Source organism: Crinia signifera, chromosome 7 (assembly GCF_055691185.1).
Source record: "Crinia signifera chromosome 7, ASM5569118v1, whole genome shotgun sequence".
NCBI lineage: Eukaryota > Metazoa > Chordata > Amphibia > Anura > Myobatrachidae > Crinia > Crinia signifera.
This window is the reverse complement of record NC_139223.1, coordinates 151,850,011-151,863,724: the sequence shown is the minus strand read 5'-3', so window position 1 is coordinate 151,863,724 and position 13,714 is coordinate 151,850,011.

The window sequence follows — 13,714 nt, the reverse complement described above, 5'->3', positions numbered from 1 at the left end:
GAGAATATTATTCTTCATTAGCTAAGCACAGACATGGCAGCCATTTATAAAAGCAACATATATCAGGGAGTGTATTCACAGTCATTTTAACCAGTGGCGTAACTTCCTAATTGTCGCCCCCCCGCCGCATATTTTTCGGCGCCCCCCTCCCCTCCCCAGAAAACTGTCTGCAGTATGGGGGCAGCCATTTTCTAAGAGTCCGTTTTCATTATAGCAGCAGGAGCCGGCACTGGGAGATACGGGACCGTGACGGCAGGGCACCAAACAGCAGCTGGTAAGTGGTAACTATAGCCCCGCAGACCCCCGGCGCCCACAGGTTCTCTGCGCCTCCCCGCCACCGCGGGGTCTGTGGAGCTATAGCTACGCCACTGATTTTAACCCAGCAATATGTATAGTATAAGCACCAGTCTGGGAACTAGTAAAAGTAACAGTGATCCTGACTTCTAGGTGAATTGTGTAGGTGTGGTATTCTGAATGGAGATGCCCACCCATACCTTGTCAGATCTGCAACATCTGATCACCAAAAAATGTGCTACACTCAGACATCTGAGAAACTGCTTTAGAATACACTCCTCAGCTAAGCTGTGGGGGCCAGTGAGACTGCATCTTTATGCCTCACAAACGCATACCTCCCAACAGTCCCGATTTTATCGGGACAGTCCCGATTGTCAGGGCCTGTCCCGATGTCCCACCCGCGGGCGGCAGTGTCCCGCGGTGTGGGGGGGCTGTTGGGAGTCCCCCCTGTCAGCTGCTAAGCAGCGGAGAATAAACGCTGTGCGCATGCGCACAGCGTCTATTCCCGCAGCCAGGGGGCTGGGGGCATGGCTAGAGGCTCACAGAGCCTCTGGGTCATGCCTCCATAGCGGCAAAATGGGGGCGTGGCCTCGCGGGGGAGCCGCAAGTATAGGCCACGCCCCCCGGCGCGCAGCAGCAACGTCCCGCCTGCACAGCTACCAAAGTTGGAAGGTATGCAAACGGGGATGACACCCTTATTTTGTAAAATGGTACCTCTCCAGACCCTTAAATGGCTCTAGTGTTTCAATCACATGGCAAACCAGTTCACAATTCGATTGCAGCAGTAGCACTAATGTTTTACATGTGAAAAAACGCAACAAAACTTCGGCAACTTGAGGTGGAATCAGGACAGTGACTGAGTTAACCAGGCTTGGTATTTACTGGAGAGACTTTGAAATGCATGCATCTGTGAGCTCCGATTGCTGCACCTTAGAATGCAGCATTCACATCACTTTCGTAATCATCACTCCTGATCGAGATGGTAGCAGCCTCTGGTAAGTCTATGCCAAGGATCACTCAGATTTGTTGTCAGATCCGGTCACATGGATCCAGACAGTGTACGTCCAATGACCCAGATCTTGCCTGGCAAGCCTACAAAATGAGGACAACACATCTCCATTTTGTAAATAGCACTTTGTCGTTCCCATACCCATCATGCTTTAGCTAAGGGGTCTTCACCCGAAAATCGGATCTTGTGACTGCGCAGACCAACAAACACTGGATTTGTATGTAAACCATCAGGTTTGTGTACAAATCTGAATCAGACCCAGAGTACCTTGTTCTGATGACACTATTTTTCCTTTTAGCTTTCAATGGTTGTTTTTTTTTTCAATAAAATTTTATTGAAACACCATACAATACAGTTTTGTACATTTGTTATAACAGTTTCAAATACAAGCCATTTCAGACAATGGGGCAGATGTATTAAGCTTTAACAAGAGATAAATCCAAGGGCGATAAAGAGATAAATGGGTACTTATGTAGTAACTGGGCTGCCGATTTCTAAATCGGGTCGGATCGGGAGATCGCATCGCATCGCATGCGACCATGCGATTCGATGCGATGCGATGCGATGCGATGACCCGATTTTTCCATAGGAATCAATGTTAAAATGGACTGAGTCCATTTTAACATGGAATTCAATGGGAAAAATGGGTCCTTTTCATACCCCTACTATCCAAGTGGGCATGGAGTTGGATATAAACCTGTGGCGAGCGTAGCGAGCCACCGAGCCCGAAGCGTGGCGAGCGAAGCGAGCCCCGCGAGGGGACGAATACCGTCCCCTCGCGGGGCTCGCTTCGCTCGCCACGCTTCGGGCTCGGTGGCTCGCTACGCTCGCCACAGGTTTATATCCAACTCCATGCCCACTTGGATAGTAGGGGTATGAAAAGGACCCATTTTTCCATAGGAATCATTTTAACATTGATTCCTATGGAAAAATCGGGTCATCGCATCCGATATCGGATGCGATGCGATGCGATGCGATATCGCATCGCATCGCATCTGATTGTATGCCTTAACTTAAGGCATACAATCAAAAAATCGGCAGCCCAGTTACTACATAAGTACCGATAAATGTCCAGCAAATCACCTGCTAACTGCCATGTTATAGGCTGTGTTTGAAAAAAAAGTCAGTAAGGTGATTGGTAAGGTGATAGGGGCAGATTTATTTTGCTTGGAGATGAGATAAACTGGAGATAAAGCGGAGAAAAGGTAAAAGGAGATAAAGCACCAGCCAATCAACACCCAACTATCTTTTTCAAACACAGCTGATTGGCTGGTGCTTTATCTCCTTTTACCTTTTCTCCGCTTTATCTCCAGTTTATCTCTTCTCCAAGCAAAATAAATCTGCCCCTTATGGTGCCCACACACGCACCGATTTCAGTGCTATGCGTTTTTGGCTGTACAATGGTTCTTTACAATTTTTCTGCCAGAATTAAGCATGACCCGATGTGATGGTTATTTTGCTGTCTGCGATGCGATGCTGTGCGATTTAAGCACATTTTTTCACTGGCTTTTTCTGACCTTTATTTTGTTCGAGTTCACATGTTTTAAACCTGCAATAAAGTTGTTGATACCAATTTGCATGTAATTATTTCCAAAAAAAAAAAAAAAAAACATCGTATAGCATCGGCTCGTATGCCTGTATAATGCTGAGCCCGATGCTATGCGATAATGTCCAAAAAAGTACCTGCAGATATGGTGGTAGAGTCTCTCAGTGGGTGAGCAGTGTCCGAGTATTATGAGATACTATGTGGGGGACTTGGTAGGAAAATACCATATATAACATTATACTCTATTTAAACCCACTCGGTTGTGGGCATAACTAGAAGTATTTAAACCATAGGTCCCATGAATAACCTAACGTGGGTTATAATCCGCTATCCTAGGGAGAGCGGAGGTTATCCTATAAAATACCATGATGGTAACTGTTGGGCTAAGATCAAATTGTCTCTGCATTATGTTAACAAACTTGCTGTCATTTTACTGTTTGCTACAATTTCAATAAAAACAGATTATACAAAAAAGTACCTGCTGCACATACTTTTTTGGACATCTAAAATCGGCCCCCGGGAACGCGCATAGCACAGCATCGCGTCGCACACGCCGCACGAATACACCCCGATAATTGTACGCACGATGCGTTTTGTACTTTAAAAGTACAAAACGTGTTCTAAAATCGATGCGTGTGTGGGCTGCATAACACCTTACCATAATTTTAATAAATCTGCCCCTAAGGCTGGACGTTTATCTCTCCTTATCATCCTTGCATTTATCTCTTGTTAAGGCTTAATACATCTGTCCAGGCTCGGACTGGCCTGGCGGGGAACCGGGGAATCCCCCGGTGGGCCCCGATGACTTCTGACCCCGCCCACTTGTTTAGGGGGGCGGGGCCTTTCATAGGTTTGTGGCATACCCTCCAAGTGTACCAAATTTGCCGGTACAGTACCGTTTTTTAACGGTCTGTACCGGCAAATTTAGACTCCGGGTTTCAGTCACTAGTGCGCCGCTCTCCTCTGGTCCAGCACCCGTTCCCAAGAGTGCAATGCGGGTCCCGTGTCAGCGTGCGACGCGTCATGACGTCACACGCCGGCACCGCGGACCCGACGCACTCAGAGGAAAGCACCGCTAGCCCCTCTCCGCAAGGCACATGAGCAGCGGCATCCTTCTGGGCACAGCGCAGCCTGAGCAGCTTTGAGCTGGGGTGCGTGCGACACTGACTGCGGTGGCCAGCATAACAGTGACGGGGGGATCAGATTTGCAGCCTGAAACACATGAACTGAGGCACTGCAGCAAGTAAGGCACTGCAGCAAGTAAGGCACTGAGGCACTGCAGCAAGTAAGGCACTGAGGCACTGCAGCAAGTAAGGCACTGAGGCACTGCAGCAAGTAAGGCACTGAGGCACTGCAGCAAGTAAGGCACTGAGGCACTGCAGCAAGTAAGGCACTGAGGCACTGCAGCAAGTAAGGCACTGAGGCACTGCAGCAAGAAAGGCACTGAGGCACTGCAGCAAGTAAGGCACTGAGGCACTGCAGCAAGTAAGGCACTGAGGCACTGCAGCAAGTAAGGCACTGAGGCACTATTGCACTTATATTAGAGATATTAAATAAATCATTTATTTTCAATTTATTTTCAATTTTCGGTCTGCAATATTATGAACCTACGTGCTGTACTATTATCTGTGTGTAAGTGACCTATGCAAAGTATTATATGTGGGGGTACATATGTGTGGTATTATGAGTGGGGGGCGGTGTGCAACAATGTGTAATTGTCATCACGGTGTGCGACAATGTGTAATTGTCATCACGGTGTGCGATATAATGTGTAATTGTCATCACGGTGTGCGATATAATGTGTAATTGTCATCACGGTGGGCGATATAATGTGTAGTTGTCATCACGGTGTGTGACAATGTGTAATTGTCATCACGGTGTGCGATATAATGTGTAATTGTCATCACGGTGTGCGATATAATGTGTAATTGTCATCACGGTGTACGACAATGTGTAATTGTCATCACGGTGTGCGATATAATGTGAAATTGTCATCACGGTATGCGACAATGTGTAATTGTCATCACGGTGTGCGATATAATGTGTAATTGTCATCACGGTGTGCAATATAATGTGTAATTGTCATCACGGTGTGCGATATAATGTGAAATTGTCATCACGGTATGCGACAATGTGTAATTGTCATCACGGTGTGTGGCGACATGTGTAATTGTCATCACGGATAAATAGTGTATAATGATTCAAGTAGCCTGTCATTGTTTGGCCTTGATCCGTGAGGCGTACTAGGTCACTGTGTGGGCGTTTATATTTTTATGTCACCGTGTGGCCTTCAGCCCGCCAACTAAAGTGCGGGAGTACAATGACAATTCCTGCGGTAACCAATGTCTGCTCATGCAGGCTGCAAACGTAAGATGTAAGGTAATTGTTTTCCTGCTAGACCACGCCCTTATATTAAGCCACACCCCTTTTAACAAATAAACCACGCCCCATTTTTCGGCGCGCGCCTTCGGCGCGCGCAATTTCTTCAATGGTGTATTAACTTTTTTTTTAGGGGGGGGAGGCGCATTTTTATTCCTTTGCCCTGGGAGCTAAATTGTTTAGAAACGGCCCTGTTTCTGTATTATTATCTGTGGGACCTATGTGCATTATTATCAGGGTGGGGATTTACTGTAGGGATCAAATGTCATACAACTGCGATTTTGTGTCAATTTTGCCCGATTATCGGCCCAAAGTGCCGAAATCAGATGAAAATGCCCCAAAATCGCATAGTGTATAGCCACTCCTCTCTGGTCAGGTGGCCACACCCCTTCAAAAAGACCACACCCCCCCTTGGTGGGCCCCTGTGAGTGATTTCCCTGGTGGGCCCTTCATGCCCCAGTCCGACACTGCATCTGTCCCATTGTATTATATAGTATACTAATACTTGAGAAGAGGAGTATTTCATATCATGACATTGCACCATTATTCAAGGTCTCATACATAGATGTTCACAGGAGGGTCACCTGTGAGTTCATGAAGAATATACCATTGGGTTTGTTTCATTGAATTATGTATTTCCTGCCTTAGAGATAAGGGTAACATGGATATATCACTTTCCCATACCGCAAAAAAAACTTCTCTCCCTCTCCAGCAGACAATCCACCCAATCCATAGTAAAAACATGGAGCAGTTTGTCCCAAAAGAGTTGTAATGTTGGGGGTGCCACGTTGCAATAAAGCAATATTTTGCAGCCTCTTTCCACCCGGAAGCATTCCAAACAATGACCAGGAATCCCCAAATGGAAAATAGTTCACTAGGTGTTCCAGTGGAATCGGTACATCTGTCAGACCACACTTAGGTCTACAGTCATTAGGTCGACCCCACTAGGTCGACTGGCAGGAAGGTCGACCTGACTTAAGGTCGACATGGGCCAAGGTCGACATGACTTAAGGTCGAATTTGCATAAGGTCGACATGGGTTTTTCACTTTTTTTACCCGAATGTCGACACAGTCGACATGGACACAGTTGGCAATGAGAATCGGACGCTCGCAATGCTTCGGGCACGGTGGCTCGCTTCGCTCGCCACAGCTTTAATAACCTCCTCCACGCCCTAGTGCAGTGGTAGCCAACCCTAGCCCTCGAGAGCTACCAACAGTTCACATTTTCCAGACAACCTAGCTGCTGCACAGCTGCACTCATTAATCACTGACACATTTTAAAAGATCCACAGGTGGAGCTAATTAGCTCACTTGTGATTCTGTGAGGAGACCTGCAAAACATGCACTGTTGGTAGCTCTCGAGGACTAGGGTTGGCTACCCCAGCCCTAGTGGATGGTAGGGCATGAAATACCGCCTGTCAGCACATGTCGGCTCAAAAAACAGTGAAAAACCCATGTCGACCTTATGACCAGTCGACCTTCCTCATGTCGACCTTTATGCAAATTAGACCTTAAGTCATGTCGACCTTCCTGCCAGTCGACCTAGTGGGGTCGAGTTAATGACTGTAGACCTAAGTTCATTCTAATAGATGACCGCTTCCCGTTCCAGTTCGTATTTCCTGACCTGAAGCCAAAAAGCTCTTATTAAAGAAATAATGATAAAGGTCAGCAGCCGTGGAGTCACAGCGAAGGCAAGATGCCGAACTAATCATTCCTGCTAGAAATTGTCGATGAGGTGAAAAATATTGGTTGGTATAGCCGACACACAATGTCTAGTCAGACAGTCAATAGGTGGACACTAAAAGTTAGACATGTATTAGTTAGACATTGACACAAGTTAGACATGCATTAGTTAGACATTGACAAATCTAACAACACAAGTAAAATATTGACATGAATAATCAATATGTGTACATGGACACCTTATGGCCCGGAAGGGGCCGGGGATGGTAGCATGCACGTGGAGCTGCGTCCCCATCCAAGGAGCTCCACCATCCCCGGCCTCAGGAGCAGCGTGCGGCAGAGGGGGCAGAGGAGGCGGGCAGGCAGTGACCGTGAAAGAGGAGGAGGGAAGCGTGCGCCGCAAGCCGAGGACGATGCGGCCGGAGCTGGAAGAAGGCTGACCCACTTGCCCGCCGCAGTTCACCTGCACGGGGCGGGTGTGTAAGCACTCAGACCCGTCGAGCACTCCGACGCGGCCGCCGATCTGACTGCGGCCTACGGCGAATTGAGGCCTGGACCAAGTGCCACAGCCTCGACCTCTCCTGCCGGCTCTGACGCGGCCCCTGCATCACAGGTGACGCGGCCGGATGGAGCGGATGCCCCCGGCAACACCACCGGCCGGGGGACACACCCTAGGACCACCTCCACTGCCCTATGGACACAGGGGTGCCGGGCAAAAGAAGAGCAGCGGACCCAGTGAGAAGGAACCCACCCCCCCAGCTAGGACAGGAGGCAGATCAGCCAGGGGGACCCCCGGCAATTCATCCAGAGGCCGGTAGGATCCCCCCCAACAGGCCGCACCAGCCCCGGGTAACCCTGTGGCAGCTCCGCAGCCCCCCCCCCCCCCTCCATCCACTGACTCTCCCCCGGCCTCACTGACTTTACCCCCTCCTCCCCCCCCCCCACGGCTCTCCCACAGGAAGATTCAAGATGGCGCCGCAAATGGCTGCCTAGGAACTGTGCATATGCATCATGTGTTAACTGTACTGTCCCTGCTTATATTGCTACTTACCTGGCTGCTGCAGCGACCAGTGGCGCCGCTGATGGCTGTGCAGCTCGGCGGGTACATGTTCCCTGTGTGATAAATGTACTGTCCCTGCTTATATTGCTACCTACCTGGCTGCTGCAACGACCAGTGGCGCCGCTGATGGCTACCTAGGCGCTGTGCAGCTCGGCAGGTATATGTTTCCCGGTGTGATAAATGTACTGTCCCTGCTTATATTATGTTAATGCTGATATGATATGACCAGGGAGACAATAAGTGGAAAGCGCAGGCTACGTAATGTGTCCGTAACCTGCTTACCCTTTATACCTAGCTACGTGCGAACAAAACGTAGCGCAGCGTAGCGTACCTTTTAATTGTATGTTATACACTTAAGAACCAATACCTTGATAAGAGATCCCTTCGCAGGACTTTGTCTCTAATTCTGCGAATATACTTTAAAGGACAGAGTCCGCAATGTACCTTATCGCTATTATGCGAATAACCAGACACGACCACTGAATAGAAGTAAGGAGGTTAGAACTCCATATAAAAGGTTGTATTAAAGTCCCTAATGGACAAAAGGGGGTTACAGAAATAAGAATAAACAGGTATAACAAGTGATACAATATACTAACAATGAATAACTAACAAACTCTGCTAAGGGGAAAGAATGCAATAATACAAAACACAATCAGCCAACAATACTACAAGGATAAATACCGTGAAATGCAACCGTTACCCGTCTCACTCTAGTATGCGAAGCGCCGTCCGGTCAGAGCTCACTATCGTTCAGGAATGAGCGATAGTCCGGTAGGAAGGTCCAGGGAAGTTAGTTGTGCCGAAGTGACCGAGCCTGCTCCGGGTCGCCTATCTTATAGGGTCAGAAAGGGGAGGTCAAAGGCCATTCTCATTGGTCAGAGATCATATGTCCGGTCCACTGTGATTGGAGGTTAGACGCTGTACCTGGTCTGACCAGGTGCAGGGGAGTGAACTTTAAGAGTCCTTTGTTCGGTGGTTTCGGCGTCAGCAAGGATAAGAACCGGTTTTATCTAGTTTCCTTTGTTAACTACTTTCAACAGAAACTGTCTCTGGATTATGGATTTTGTCCATAACTATCGGGCAATGTACATTGCGATATATTCGCAATGACCGGAATACCTCGCATAATGAGCTGAACGGAACGGTACTAAACACGATATAGACAGGTGTGTGCAGGGCTAACTAAGCTATGTGTGGCGTTCTAAACCTTTTAACTATATTTCATTTCGTGTAAGTGTGTTATTATGAATTTATATGTGATAGTATGTCTACTCTTCCGGTCCACATTGTCACGCATACTCGGGTATGGAAACTTTATTTGCGCAACTCTGCGAACCAAAATGGCGGCCATACTATCACAAAATGGCGTGTGTGTACCTAGACTTCCACAGTCCACCCTTTAACAGTAAATATAAAACTGTTACATTACAAAACATTTCACACGACAATACAGAAATTCATAATCCAAACAGAGAAATTGGGATGCATGAAATAAACATATAAGGGGAGTAAACCATCTGCTCTCGGCCGATCCAGGATCATGGATAAACGATGGGCCGCATTTATCGAACAATCTACTCAGGGTCACGAAGGATAATGTACAATTTTGGGATAAAAATAAAAACAGGGGCGGTTACAACATATACACGTTCACAAATATGGTTTCTTTAGAGGGAGGTGGTTTCGATTTTAGGGTCATATACCAAACCCTGGTCTTCCTCTGTATCTCTCGTTCTTACACTCATGATTTCGGTACGTTTTGCCTTTCCCCGGGTCACCACCTTTAAACATTTGAACAATAGCACAAAGACTATGATGGCACCACCGATACAGAGAAGGAGTTTTCCTATGCTAGCTATGATCCCCTGCGCCCATTCTCCTAAACCAGAGAACCAGTGCATTGGATTCAACCAGGAGGTCCATTCGCTAACTTTGTTACCTATTTCTGCCAGGCTGATATTATGTTCCCTTCTAAATTCCCATTTAAGCTGAAGAATCTCATCCATCCGGTGATCGATGATTTCTTCTGGGTCTTCAGTATTGTTGGTGATATATGTACAACATTTCACCCCAAACTGTGTAGAGAGGGTGACACAATATCCTCCTGTCATCGCTGTCAGATAGTTCAACACCATTCGATGTTGAACTAGCTCTCTTTTATACGCTTGTAACTCCTTCCCAGTGTATCTAAAGGTGTCATCATAAATCTCAGTGATGTTATCTACCAAGCTTGCTAATGCTTGTATATACTTAAAATTGATAACTCCTCTGGCGGTATGGGTGATATCTAATGCAATGAGGAATTGGATACCGAACGACTCATGTATCATTTCAGAAGCTAGGGGTTCTTTTCTTATTGTTAAATCCCTTTTATGGATTTGGTCATAATGGGTATGAGTGTAAGGAGGAGAAATACCTCTGTGTACGTTTATCATCTCATCGTGTGTGAGGGTCATCACTTCCGGTAACACTCTGCCTAGATAACAAATACCAACGTAGTTCATGGAGAGCCATTTGTACGCCCTTCTACCACAAATGTAATAAACATCGTCAGGGAGAAAATAAGGGACAGAGTATTTCATTATCTTGTCACACATTATCCATAAGAACATCCCCGTCCCCTGCTCCCTGACTCGTTCCTCACATGTTTCTGGCTGTAGGGTCATATTACAGTAGCCGGCTGATACTCTGACTTTTCTTCACCGTGTAAACATATTTATAGTGTCTTCCACTGGTTCGGATTTTTAACAATAATTCTTTATCTATGGGCTCTCCATCTGGACGCTGGGAGTAAGTTATTGTCTGGTTTTGCCATGTCACTTCCCAAGTACCAATTGTTCTGGAACTTGAGAAGTTCATACATACCAGGGATTTATCCACTTGGTATGGGTGTAATCTAAGACTAGGGGACCTGGTATACAGGTATCTCTTATCCAATGGCCTCCCCTTGTTTAATACGCTTATCTCTGAAATATTAAGCGGGTATGGGACTAGGCCTACACTACTCCTTTTATGTAATACTTGAGAACACACCCAGCATTCTGTTTGGTTTAAAACCTTACCCACTAATGAGTGGTAATCACTCAAAGGATGTTGGCCGGTAGTTGCCTTACTGGTCGACTGACATCGCTGGATGCATCCTTCTTCCATTTTAGGTTGACAATACCTACAGACACAGTACTCACCAGACAATAAATCATCACATAGCCCTTGAACTACGTTTTCCTCATACCTTTTACCTTCTCCTGTCATGGGCAAAGTGTCAAGCTGGTTTAGGGATTCTACCTCACCCATATCTGGGTCCATTATTACACTGTCAGGACTCCGCTCCGATCGCTCTAGAATGTGGCAGCCACCAAGTATTTTTGGATGAAAGAAAGAACACAGAAAGAAAACAAAGACATATATGCATAACTGTGAACCTTTTGCTTGGAGTCCTTCCATCATCTCTACCCAGGAGACTTTTATTTTGCTCTGCTCTTAGACCTTTGTTCACTCAGGTTGCTCGACCTTGGCTGCTTCTCAGTGTTCCCGAAACAATGCTTCTAGCGACACTTCTTCTCTCTCGCTCTCTGCACACTGGGATTCTGGGTTACTGGCTTTCTTGCAGTGGGACGAATGTATCCAAGTCTCTCTCTCTGCGACTTTAATCGATGTAGTGCTGGTCAACAAAACTTGGTACGGTCCTTCCCAACGGTCTATCAAACAACCTGAGCGTAAGAAATTTCGGATCATAACAAAGTCTCCTGGTTTAAGATTATGACAATTTTCGGTAGGCATATCAGGGTTCAGAAAATTCAGCTGCTTTTGTTGCTCCCTTAGCTGTTTGTTTAGCTTTAGGATATACTGTACAGTTAGCTCATTATTACATTTTAGATCATCCTGTGGGTCTATCATGATGTGTGGCTGCCGACCAAACAGTATCTCGAAGGGGGACAGGTTGAGCGGAGTCCTGGGAGTGGTCCTAATGCTATACAACACAATAGGCAGTGCCTCTGGCCATAACAACCCTGTTTCAGCCATAACTTTACCCAATTTGTTCTTAATAGTACCATTCATTCTCTCAACTTTGGCGCTCGCTTGGGGACGATATGGAGTATGAAGTTTACTATTAATCCCCAGGAGTTTACACATGATTTGGAAGACCTCTCCTGTGAAATGAGTGCCTCTGTCACTCTCAATGACCTTTGGGATACCATATCTACAGACAAACTCCTGACATATTTTCTTTGCTGTAAAGGTAGCAGTGTTGGAGGAAGCGGGAAAAGCCTCCACCCAGCTGGAAAACATGTCAACACAAACCAACACATATTTCAAATTTCTACAGGGTGGTAACTGTATGAAGTCGATTTGTATTACCTGGAAAGGGCCTTCTGTAGGAGGGATGTGGGATGGCTCTGTTGGGATGGCTTTTCCAACGTTCTTCCTCAAACAGGTGAGGCATGACATTGCCACTCTACCTGCTTGAGAAGCGAACCCTGGTGCACACCAGTAGGCTTTTACCAGCTTGCACATACCTTCCTTCCCAAGATGTGTCAGCCCATGGGCCGCCTCGGCTAGACTAGGAAGGTATGCTCTGGGGGCCACTGGTTTCCCCTGTCCATCTCTCCAAAGTCCGGTGGACTCTTGGCCACATCCCTTCGACTTCCATACTGCTCTTTCCTGTGGGGAACACAAATTCTGCATGTCTATCAGTTTGGATGTGGATACCATGTTCAGTGTACAAAGGTTGGTGGGATGGGTGAAAATATTTACAGGGCATGCGGCCCTTTTCGCTGCCTCATCAGCGCGGCTGTTACCAAGTGACACCGGGTCTTTCTCTGATGTGTGAGCTTTGCACTTGATAACAGCCACTCTGTCTGGAAGCTGGATAGCTCCCAGAAGTCTCCTAATGTACGTCGCATGCGCCACTGGTGTGCCAGCCGCCGTCATGAAATTTCGGAGGCGCCATAGGGCTCCAAAATCATGGACTACTCCGAAAGCATATCTGGAATCGGTATATATGTTCACTGATTTCCCTTTAGCCAGTTCACATGCTCTGGTCAGTGCCACCAGTTCCGCTACTTGCGCTGAGTGAGGTGGTCCTAAGGGTTCAGCTTCCACAATACCTTCTCCATCTACTACCGCGTAGCCTGTGCAAAGCTCTCCTGTCTCCGTCTGTCTATGACAGCTACCATCTGTGAATAAGGTTATGTCTACCTCACTTAATGGGCTGTCGCTTATGTCAGGACGTGCTGTGAAGGTCTGATTCAGGTAGGTCATGCAATCATGTTTGTCCTCACTCTCACTAAACTCTGCTTTACCATATTCAGCAACATTTCCATCACCCTCCACCCTTTGTGCCTTGGAGGGCACATGAGGAAGAAATGTGGCTGGGTTTAGTGTGTTGCATCTTTTGATGGTAATATTTACTGGGGCCATCAGCGCCAGTTCCCACTTAGTGAACCGTGCTGAGGACACATGGCGTGTTTGGGCAGAATTTAGGAGAGCAGAGACAGCATGGGGAGCATGAACAGTTAAATCGTGTCCCAGCACTACGTCCTCACTCTTACTTACTAGTTGTGCTATTGCAGCCACACTTCGTAAGCAAGTTGGGAGTGAGCGTGCTACTGTGTCCAGCTGGCCACTGTAGTACGCTATTGGTCGGTTGGCATCACCATGTTTTTGTACAAGCACTCCTGCCGCACACCCACCTGATTCAGTTCCGTACAGTTCAAAGGGTTTCCCATAATCTGGCATT